Raw genomic sequence first — 12,867 nt, forward strand, 5'->3', positions numbered from 1 at the left:
CTTGCGTTTTGGGTCATAAACAAAGTTCGAGACGTTTCAAGAGTGGTCGAGACTTAATAATGTCCACTGTTAGTTTAAGCTTTACGTATAATGTATTTAAAGATCGGCTGATAACTTGAACTTTCCACCAGACAACTAAATAATTTCTTATCACAAACTTGTCACGGTGATACATGAAACACCTCAACATTTGCAATTGCTGTATTGCATTTGATAAGCAAAAAAACAGAACAAAGTGTAGAAGCCTGAGGTCAAGTGACAAGATGATTGATTTCATTGTGCAATGAAATTGGCAGGGGGGATTACATTCAACAACTGAATAAAATCGTGATAAAAAATATTTGACATTTAATTGGATTCAAAATGTACGTCATGAAGATTCCCTCGCCATAGATACGTTCAACATACATAGTTGATACGGATATTTAACAAAATCACGATACAATCAATATTTAACTCAGTACAAGTTATGTCTCACATTATGTTATGTCTCACAATCAATATTTTAAAATAAGGCTCTAAAATGTAGCACCCAAACTTTGAATGTGAGTGTATGCTATTGATCTGTTTCAAATAAAACACTTTTATTTAGAATCATCATTTTTATCACTCCGGTCAGATGTTTAAAAATACAATTCTGTCAGTGACTGTCTTGATTACAAATTATCAAGGCGACGTAATGGCGACATTGACGTTATATATTCAAACATAAATATACCCTTCTTAGTAATTATTCATAATCAATATCCATGTTGGAGTCAATACAATTCATTAGGTACATTTTATAGATTCGTAGTCAATATTCGTCCATAATGCAGTCTCATGAATCAGCATGCCATTGGAATATACGTTACAATATTGTGTATTTTGTTTATCTCACGCACATTGCATGTGATATATTTTGTAATGGTGATTGTCTTATTAGTGGTGGTGATATAAAATTAGTCATTTTAAACAACATGTATGTGCAATTTGAAGGTACTAGATATTTTCCACTTGAAGAGCGAACATATATCAATACATACTTGATAACAGTGGTGGGTCATTTTTTTCAGAATGTGTCTGGTGAACACACTATCAATTGTGAATGGTAATATTTGAATAGAATAATAACTTAAAGCCTTCACATGTTTCGTAACATAACTCATTGACTACGTCTATTTTCTGTTAACAGTAGAACAGATTTGTTAATGGTATAACGAAGCTTAACAGTTCATGTCGAGTGATGGATCAGAAATACGATGAACATGTCAACAGCACATGTTGTCTTGTTATATAAAACGAAGATGATAGTGAATGGTATTGTAAACATGAACCCGTTCAGGATTCCCCTGTGCCATAATATAAGTGATAGTATGGTGTTTTTAAGAGTCAAAATAAATTATGAACGCAGGATAAATTGACAATTGCATTAAATTGTGTTTAATGTAACATTATCATATGATGTAATCTAGTGAGATTTACAGATGAAGGGGGTTCAACTCTGAGTGTATACACCAAGTATAAAAACGTCATCAGATGCATGTGTTATTGTATTCTATGGAAATTTGAGCTTAAAAGAAAGTAAATGCTTACTATGTGAAAAAATGCCTCTTGTGTTTAATATAACATTTGACATTTCTTTAACATTGGACATTTCTTTAATAAATCAGTAAATGCCTGTCTGAAAATATGTTCTTGTCTTATACCATATATTACAGTGAAGTATATAGATACAGCATCGCATTTTTAGGTTCATTGATATGCATGCACAAAAATATCATTCTTAAATTAGATATAAATCTCATACATTTGTTACACTTGTCTTACATATTACATATTAATATATATATATATATGCTTTTCAATTATGTCAATATAGTTGAGAGAAAAATCTATGTGTCTGTGTCTTAGAATATATTCATGTTGCAAGCGAGACATAAAACAACAGTATGCAAACAAACTGAAAGTTCAGACAAGTCACCTTATTACCTTGTTGGTCATGATAATCATCTTAACTGAGAACCCCATTATTAATCATCTTAGTAGAGAAGCTTTAAATTAAATCTTAATTATATTTAGTAAATAAATATTTCAGAGTTCATAATTAAACCCACTACATCATATCGTACCCATGACTGCTTCCACAGCTTGAAACATTTCTCATTTCTCTTGAATTGACTTATTATTTAGGCAAACAAAACTGTGGGAATTGCTTTTGTCCAGGCATAGGAACCAATGAGATGAACTATTGGTGTTTATGTTGCAATTTCTGGGAAATAAAACGTGGATGATCCACTGAGTTAGTGTATCTCAGCAACATTCCTAATAAATAATTTTAGATAAAAGATATGATATATCATTGTTCTTGGTTACTCGCATATGGTCATCAATGTGAGTAAGTATAGTCCTATATTATAACACATATCAATAGCTGTTATGCTGTTATACTGTATTTCCAATATTACATTAACGATGTATCCTGGGGGTATGTGGACAGGCAAGCAAACATTTCCTTCGTGGTCAGCACAGAAGACATACACGCCAATGAAGGTTTTATGTTCATCGTTGTCTGTCGAGCATTACGCACCAGCAACAAAAACAAATGCCCGTGATACTTACTTTAACATGAATAATCACTACATGAAATGGTGAAATTGTCAGATTCTGTTGTTCGTATGACGTTTGTAATATCAAAGAGCGTTAAACAAACACTCAGTAGGGTAAAGCCAATAAGATGCAAAGTAAAGCGGTATACGATTCGATCAGTGTGCAAAATAATCATTAAAAACACACCGCAGCGCATTATGTGAGACCATAAATAGGATAATCGACGAGAAACATAAATGCCTTTCACACCCAGATGAATGACAAAATGTTTGGAAATAATGCGATAACATTGATTCTTTTTACTGACAGGAAACCTCTGATGATGGGACCAAGTTATGGTGTCTTGGCTACAACTCTTTATTATATGTATATACGTTGCTGATGTTAGGAAACGGTAGATTTGCGGTTACTTTAGTAGCAATTCGCACTGTTCTGCTCTCAACGCTGAAAATCTGATACTTGAACATATCTGACTAGATATATACACAATAAGGAAACATCGATAAATGGATAGATAGAAATAAAGGTCAATGTAAGTTCAATAGCTCAGAAGTATTAATTTATCATAATGGATTGATGTCAGACAATTTAGAATACATATTCATTCATCTATTCGTGTATACTGTATCTAATTCACTACTTCAGGCTTCAATAAACGTATTCAGCAAATTCACCTACTTCACGTTTTATTTGAAAAGTACGTTTTCATAATGACAATAGAAATTTATTTTAGAGATTTGATTGGTTATATTGCAGAGATGTAAACTATATTAGATGTGTTATTATTCTATGTTGTGCCATTATATGATAGCATAATCTAGTTAGACTAATAAACTACACTATGTGTTTTGTTTTAATTTGTTGTTAAACCCAACCTGTCTGGTTGTTGTTGTACATACCTTAAACTATACTTGCCCCGGTGCCTATTTAAATCAAAAAATCAATTACAATAAAATGATGGCATGTAGGTAATATGTCGAATGCACCTGCTCTTTAGTAATTACTAATATACAGATGTACAGACTATTACAATTTCACCATTATTAACTATTATTATGGAGCTATACTTTAGATTTTTATGCTTGAAATAGTAAATCTAGTCCGAAAAGTGGCATTTAATGAACATAATTATACTGGAGCACGATCTTAAATAGATTGTCATTCTATTCAACACTGCGCGGTTTGAACAATTACGTGAGTTGTAATTTCTTATCAGCTGCACGTTATGGGGTAGTCAGCTGTCAATCCGATTATATAGGAGAATTTTTTTTAAATCAAAAGTTTTTATAGTTACATTGGTAAGATTTATATGTCGTTGAATAATTTCTAACTATTTTTTGCATGCAGTTCCAATTTCATTCGTATTCCACAAGATATTGTACTACATTCTGTATTAGTTAGGTGCTGCTTACGGATTCATTGGTAAATACGATTGCATTTTTGTGAGATTTCTAAATAAACTTGTAAAAATGTATTGTTCACAAGATGTTTTATTATATAATCTACAAGCAAATGACTTACAATGAAGTCATTGAACTACTACGAAACTGTTATAAACTGTCTTCGTTAACATTAACTATTTGATACATTTTGCTGTGCTAGAGTAATGTTGAAGGGGTTATGAAGCTAACAAGAACACTTTGATGTAATACTAGCCGATGTTGCTAATATACTGTTATGCAATTAATGGAACATATCATTCGTTAATGCCAAATCAGTGCGCCGCTAATATGTCCCAGTTTGGAATATATTGATATACTGAATATCAACAGATTGGGTAAACAAATGCAAGTACATTATTTATTCTAGTATTTCAAATTATTAACAACTATTCACTACACATACATTTATACATTTAGGTGTATTATACAAATTATTCAAATAATTTAGTATAATAATATTCTCAACTGAATCTATTTAATTTGTCAAGTAACCCAAACGTTTGCGGGCGATATTCAGACATTCATTCAAGTCACCTCAAAACACAATGTGAAAGACTGAGAGGTGTACAGTATAAGGGGGCACTGTAATTATTCCACACAACGGGCATATGGAACAACCCATTTCCGCAGATTACAATGTAAACATTGCCGGCGTTGTTCTATCATTGTTACAAATGGATTTCCCGTTCTTACAAATGTGTTAAGAAGTACATAAGGACGAACGCCCTATAAATTTAACAGCATGATATATTATAAATGTGTATTTAATTTCATTCCTGACATAGGAAATGATCGCGTGACTGTGAGTAACATTTCTCCACGGATTACATCGATTGAAAGTAGTGCTGAGGCAATGAAAAATCCCCCACGAGATTCTCGACGCATAGATCATTCTGATAATAGATTTTACAAATGGATGTTAGATGTTTCAGCTGTCCGAAGTGATGGATTTGGTCATGTCACTGCTAACGTAATTGAATGACCCAGATGTGAAGTTCTGTTAAGAAGTTTATCTCTAAATTTATTACGGAGATGGTCTAACATTATGATACGTGAGTAATTACAATGTTAATTTGCAAAACATTATCAGTTGTAAAATGAACAAAAGTGTGCACGGAATGACCAATTTCATTGCAATGTTAGGTTTATTTATTGAATTTTTAATATCTATTGGCGTCACAATGACACAGTAATTAAAAAAAAAGAATATTCAATAGTTTCATTGACAGTACAACAATATACCATGTTGAATACCCTAGTAATATTAACGTTTTGTAATGAAATAGACAAGGTATTTACAACAATAATTACCTCCTTTTCAAAATAATATGCGATTTTTTTTCAGATCTCTTTCTAAAGTAAAACAACCAACTATCATTTCTATGATGTGGACTTCTCAGTATTCCGTGTTTCACATTAGTCTTTTATTTTAGATTTGTAGTTCTCGTTTTGCGAAATGTTGTCTCAGAGTGAGGGAATCTTTCCACTTTACACACACAGGTAGATGATATTGAGTTGTCGTCGTGTTAATGGATCGGAAATACACTGGTAAAGAATGCAACAACACAAGTACATATAATAAAACGATGACAGTATAGTACTAGTAGTACTTCAAAGCACTTCAAAGTAACTCAGCGTACTTCATCCAAGTGTAAACAGGCGATAAACACACTACTGCGAAGTACTATTAAACACGATGCTCGAAGATATCAACTCAGTCATTCCTGGCTCACAATTGTTTCACTACACTTCTGAACCAAGCGGACGACTACGTATGTTTACTACTTCACTTTTTAAATAATTTGATCCAGTTCAAAGCCAAGTGTCACCCTACAGTATAGGGTCGGCCACGGTTTTGATCTATTTTTATTACATTTTGATTTCCAATCTTTTTTTGAGTAACAATTTAACAAATTTAGCAATTTCACGTAGTATAAATTATATATACACTATATAATATAACAATAATTACAATGATCAGAGTTCATATCAGTCATTTTGACTTAGTTATAACAAGTATATGTATCCAGTATATTGTAGTACTATATATAGCACTGTGAACATGTACATTTAGTGCAATAGTATAACTACACTATAAATTGTTATTTCCTTGAAGCTTCCCGACCACTTATGGCTTTATTCCAAAAACTCGTTGTCATTGGCGTATTTATCGGTGAATACCTTGCAATAAATTTTTCATTGGTGTCAAAAAAAATTCTCACGTATCATATCGATTGAACATGGTTGGCAGTAAAAATGTACCCATGATAATCGTAACGAGAAGACATTCTGATAATATATTTGACAAATAGGTTTTAGCTGTTATATAGAGTTGTGTCAAGTGATTGACTTGGCCATGTCATTCCACAGGGGAAAAACACAATAGAATAACACTTTCGATGTGATAAAATCTTCGTCTCCACTATGCAGATTTCTAAATATTTCGCCAGCTTCAGTTCATAAAGTTCAAAACAAAAATGTTTCATTTGCCGTATTCTAGACAAAAATGGTAGGCTGAATAATTTGGGTAGTGTCATGATGACCAACAGCTAGACCTAAAACTATGTTCTTGTCTGTTGTGTACTGCAACACTTGAGTCCACATATGAACCCGGAAGAGTATACATTATTTAATATGATCGACCAAGACTAGAAGAGTATGCGTGAAAATGATATCAAGAGTTGTCAGTTGTTGTGCTGTTTGGTATGATTTGTTTTACACGATTGAGACTGGTTATGTTATTGGAATATAGTACAATATTGAGCTCAGTTAAATTTTAGTGTTATCAATTTGTTATACTGTAATTTATCAAGATTGTGGTCATACAATAACTGAATGCATTTTGAAACCCACAAATGTACGAAATTCACACACGTTTTTAGTTCAACCGATGCTTCTAATCAATCTGGAAAAACAACATAGCCCAAGTACTTCACATCGTCACGTAGGAGGTGTCAATTTGAGCGTTTTAACTTCATATCTGCATCCGACGAGCATGTATGAACCTTGCTCGATGTGTTCAACAATCGATTTTGAAAACATGATAATATAATTAGGGATATTGCTTCTCCTGTTCAGCACATTCTATATCTTCTTCTGGCAGGCTTCTTTCATGATCAAGCCAAATATAGTGACAGTGTAATTATAGAGCATGAATATGATCATTGTAATGTCTAGTTCAAAAATAAATATTTGCCTGAAAACAACACATTACGAACTTATATACAACCCACTCTGTCTCCTACTACAAATACATTCCCCTTTCTTCGTGGATGTAAGCATCGGGTATTTCCTGGTTGTTTAATCGTTGATAATCTAGAATTGTTGATTATTTTTTTATGGTAACCAAGTCCAATTGTGATGATCATGGGCTATTTGACTCACGAATGCCTCTATCTGAATAAACACACTGGCATTGCCGGTGATCAGAATCCTTCTTAACTTGTTTGATTTGATTTGAAGTTGAATGATTTCACAGTGACACACTTTGGTGTCACGGTCTGGAAAGAAATGACGATTACATTATAACATGTTGTAAATCTGAAAAGCTTGTTTGCGTGTGAATGTCGAGTTTCTAGTTTCCAATTCACACATTGCTCGTACAGTATAGCATTTGCGGTCAAATTACGGCTGACAAAGTAGTATGGTGCCTTTTACACTCTTGTAATCAGTTGCAGCAGTTCCCACACACGAGGTTTGAGGCATTTGTATATGTGACTATGTACTGACAGTTTCCGGAACAACAATTTCAAAATTTTGGCGTGACACTTCCTACATTCGTAGGTAAAGTTCATTTGAGTTCATGTACCAACTCACGAACAGCAACTTTCTAAAATGTCAAATCGATATACCGAATACACAATTACATGAACAATTTGCGGTTTGGCGTTGGCATATATATATATATATATTATTTAATTTACACAAGATCTCTTGAATTTCACAATAATACGTGAAAATATTGTAGCAGGTCTGTTTTTATAATAAAATAACTTCCATGTTTATCATTGTGAAGTTGTGCGCTCATTAGAAATCTGTACTTCCCGAATCATCATCTGGCAAATGGCATTCACTCACTAAGAGTGATTACTAGCAGTGGAAATACAGCAAACACGTATTTAAATCCCATTACCCAGGTCTGATTTCGTCTCGTTCTACCTCCAACAACTACTGCATTGAAAGCATTAATTCACACATTCGTATTACTATATGTATCCGCATAGACTATCATTTATATGCATTCACATAATTAAGACAATTATTAATTCTACGTTCAGGGGTGATGCAAATCGTCTTTTCTGTAAGTTGGTGTATCGACATTAAAAAAATCTGGCGATTCACCTCCTTGTGAAAATAAGAATTCAGCTGAAAAAATGTAAGATGAAGTTGAGAAACTCATAATAAACAAACCGTCATTATCAATCACCAATCAATGGCCTCATTGATATCAATCCGCCAGGGTTTTCAACACACGTGTTATTATTTATATGATAATCACCCATAAATGGCCTCATTGATATCAATCCGCCAGGGTTTCTAACACACATGTTATTATTTATATGACAATCACCCATAAATGGCCTCATTGGTATCAATCCGCCAGGGTTTTCAACACACATGTTATTATTTATATGACAATCCCCCATAAATGGCCTCATTGATATCAATCCGCCAGTGTTTCCAACACACATGTTATTATTTATATGACAATCACCCATAAATGGCCTCATCGATATCAATCATCCAGAGTTTCCAACACACATGTTATTATTTATATGACAATCACCCATAAATGGCCTCATTGATATCAATCCGCCAAGGTTTCCAACACACATGTTATTATTTATATGACAATCACCCATAAATGGCCTCATTGATATCAATCCGCCGGGGTTTCCAACACACATGTTATTATTTATATGACAATCCCCCATAAATGGCCTCATTGATATCAATCCGCCAGTGTTTCCAACACACATGTTATTATTTATATGACAATCACCCATAAATGGCCTCATCGATATCAATCATCCAGAGTTTCCAACACACATGTTATTATTTATATGACAATCACCCATAAATGGCCTCATTGATATCAATCCGCCAAGGTTTCCAACACACATGTTATTATTTATATGACAATCACCCATAAATGGCCTCATTGATATCAATCCGCCGGGGTTTCCAACACACATGTTATTATTTATATGACAATCACCAATAAATGGCCTCATTGATATCAATCCGCCAGGGTTTCCAACACACATGTTATTATTTATATGACAATCAGACATAAATGGCCTCATTGATATCAATCCGCCATGGTTTCCAACACACATGTTATTATTTATATGACAATCACCCATAAATGGCCTCATTGATATCAATCTGCCGGGGTTTCCAACACACATATTATTATTTATATGACAATCAGACATAAATGGCCTCATTGATATCAATCCGCCAAGGTTTCCAACACACATGTTATTATTTATATGACAATCACCCATAAATGGCCTCATTGATATCAATCCGCCAGGGTTTCCAACACATGTTATTATTTATATAACAATCACCCATAAATGGCCTCATTGATATCAATCCGCCAAGGTTTCCAACACACATGTTATTATTTATATGACAATCACCCATAAATGGCCTCATTGATATCAATCCGCCAAGGTTTCCAGCACACATGTTATTATTTATATGACAATCACCCATAAATGGCCTCATTGATATCAATCCGCCAGGGTTTCCAACACATGTTATTATTTATATGACAATCACCCATAAATGGCCTCATCGATATCAATCCGCCAAGGTTTCCAACACACATGATATTATTTATATAACAATCACCCATAAATGGCCTCATTGATATCAATCCGCCAGGGTTTCCAACACATGTTATTATTTATATGACAATCAGACATAGGCGTATTATAAACGTAAATGACAACTGTTAAACAAATATTAGTATGCATGTAGAAACACGTTTTCCGTTGCCTGAAAGTTGCACATTAGTTACACTCAATTAGCGGTATGGTCGTGGGGAGTTCGGTGATTACTACTGCCGTAAAAGCATTCACAGTAATGAAAATAAATGGTTCACGGAAATACAGTGAATAAACCTGAAGAAATCTGGCCTGGCTATTTATCGATTTGCAAAGGCGTTGGTACGTGGACGGCACCTGATTTTTTTAAATTGGTCATGGACATATTTTACAATTACCACGGCTAGATGAACTAATAATGTACTGCAGTTTATATTGTCGTATACATTTCATCGTCATTTACCATACATCTGCTCTGTTTACAGAAGATGAGAATGGACATATTATAATGTGCACTAATAGCTTAGTCACCTCTATGAACTATTGTGAAGCGATACATTGCAAATGGCAAGTCGCGTGGAAAGAAACAACTAGAACGGCAATGCGCATGTCCGAACGTACGAGTTAGCGTCCTCGGTGACTAGGGTCAATGTGAAAATTCGATGGGGAATATTGGGAAATTCGTGGTACCCTGAGAATGAGAAAGAAATGCGTGCCTTAAATCTATCTACCGAAATATATAACAAGAAATGATTTTACTATCATCAATCTTTCCACGTTTTTGTAGCAATGTCAAACTGTTTTTTTCAACTTACACATGCCAGGGTTTGTGATGCAGATAAACATAATCTTCTTTTGTCAAAATTACTGTACCAAAAAAATCTTGTTCATCGGATTTTTCTTGTAAAAACCTTGGAGTGGCGGACAATTTTTTTTGGCCTAAAAGTTTGAAGCGAAGAGCGAAGTTTTTTTGCTTAATACTTGGAAGCGAAAAGTGATTGGGGGGCTTAAAAAAGTTGATAGTGAAAAGTTTTTTTCTTTTCATTTTTTGCATAAAAGTTGCAAGTGAAGCAGAAACTTGTGTGTGTTGTGTACGAAATGCATATTTAAAAAATTAAAAAAAAAACACCCTAAACGTTGTGCACAAATAGAAGATTGTTTATGCCTTTGAATTTTCCACTGGTTGTATCAATGAAATTGGCTGAATACATCAGGAATAGGACAAGAGCGGTTTTGAAACTTAGCATGGTCACAAACTGTAGTAACTGTATTCCATTCAATGTTGTTTTTGTCCAACCCGCTTCCATGCTTTCAAATAAATCAATGACATCATTATACAGATTCTGAGGACTAAGTCATTTGTTACCATCATGAGGCAGTTTAATCACTTCACTTGCACTGTTTTCAGCGCTATAAACGCATTTCTACTGGCTACTGGCGCTGACTGGGTACAAATATTATCTTCTGACATTCCAAATATACGTTCAGGGTATACGTCAATGCAGTAAAAATAACACACTTTATATTAAATTAATCACAAACCAAAACTCCTGTATCTAGTTTCACAGTAACATTGTCCTGTATACATGTATTACTAATATCAGATATTGTATTTTTTATGGAATCATTTATTTCAGAACATCAACTTTCTTTTTGAATGGATTGTTTAAACGAGTCGGTAAATGTCTGATCCAAATTCACGGAGATCAACGTTTTTGGCATTAAAACAGTTCCAACCTCACGGCGTGTACAGACTATAACGTTTATACTCATCTTGTAAGTTTTTTTTTATTCGATGTATTAACCATCACCCAGGAAACAAAATTGATAAAACAATGCAGATAAAAGATTACAATCGACGTTGCTGTCATAAATAGAGCAGCCGACCGACCCTATGAATGCGTTTTGGGAACGCACAGACATCTCTCAGCCTGAAGTATCGCACTTTGCGAGAGTCTCGTAACAGCGCCGACAACGGTCAAGTGAATTTTTAACGCAAATTGAAAAAAAATCCAAAATTCGATATGATAGATGCGCGCGGGTCCGATGAACAAGTCATATCTTTGGTCTGGCCTAATATATTTTTCTATTACTCATTTAACTATTTGATGTGGTGTACTTGTACTAGTTGTTTTGTTTTTTATTCTTGTGAATTATTTTGGTTATATATCTATTTGTGTTTTTTACAGTTACACAGTTTTGTCGCGTGTACAACGAGCACGGATGTTGTGCATTCTGGGTTGTTGTAATTATTTTGAAAGCATATTGTCATTTTATTCCGTACATGAAATTAATTGATGATGATAACATGGTGCATTTATATGATACTGAAAAAAACAGTATCATAATGATGTAAAGGTTACGTGATGTCGGCATCGTCATGAAGACCATACATTGTTGCGGTAGGTCAGGTTCTTCAATTCAATGTAATGGTGTGGATTCTTCCCATTAGTCTGACTATATATGCTTTTTCATATATCTGGTTGAGTAATATTACAACCCGTTTAACCTGATCAATGTGAATACTATTATTATAAGTATTTCATTTCAGCAGGAAAAAAATAGCAGTATCGACTACATTTGCAGAGCTATATGCACACAATATGAGTCAGTATGTCTATTTAGATAACGGCTGGTGCATCAACTAACACGTATAAGGAAATGGTCGGTAATTTCAATCACATCAGTAAGGTGATACCGACTTATATTATATTTAGTGATTGTCATTACATATCTAATATGTGGGTAAATGACGTACAACGTTATATATATATACATTACATGGTGATCACATTGAATGACCTCATTAACTGCAAGTGCATGAATTAGGTCCTAAAAACAAAAGCACTTTTTTTATTGAATGAAGTTTTTAGGTACAAAAAGACATTTAAATTGGAGTGATATAATTATGTACATAATACGCTGTGCTATGTTATGTACGCAGAAATTACTACCAGTTCCCGAATTTTGGACGAGTGTCATGTAAATTTCAGAGACAT

At 33.8% G+C, this 12,867-nt stretch overlaps 1 long non-coding RNA gene across 1 annotated transcript; it reads left to right on the forward strand.

Moving 5' to 3' along the window:
• Positions 1–4,915: 4,915 nt before the first annotated feature.
• Positions 4,916–5,661, forward strand: LOC144359871 (uncharacterized). The gene is made up of 2 exons (XR_013422094.1): positions 4,916–5,083; positions 5,532–5,661. It is a non-coding gene; the product is annotated as an uncharacterized LOC144359871 (long non-coding RNA).
• Positions 5,662–12,867: the final 7,206 nt, after the last annotated feature.

This window comes from Saccoglossus kowalevskii, chromosome 8 (assembly GCF_978046115.1).
Source record: "Saccoglossus kowalevskii chromosome 8, keSacKowa6.1, whole genome shotgun sequence".
NCBI classification, from domain to species: Eukaryota; Metazoa; Hemichordata; class Enteropneusta; family Harrimaniidae; genus Saccoglossus; species Saccoglossus kowalevskii.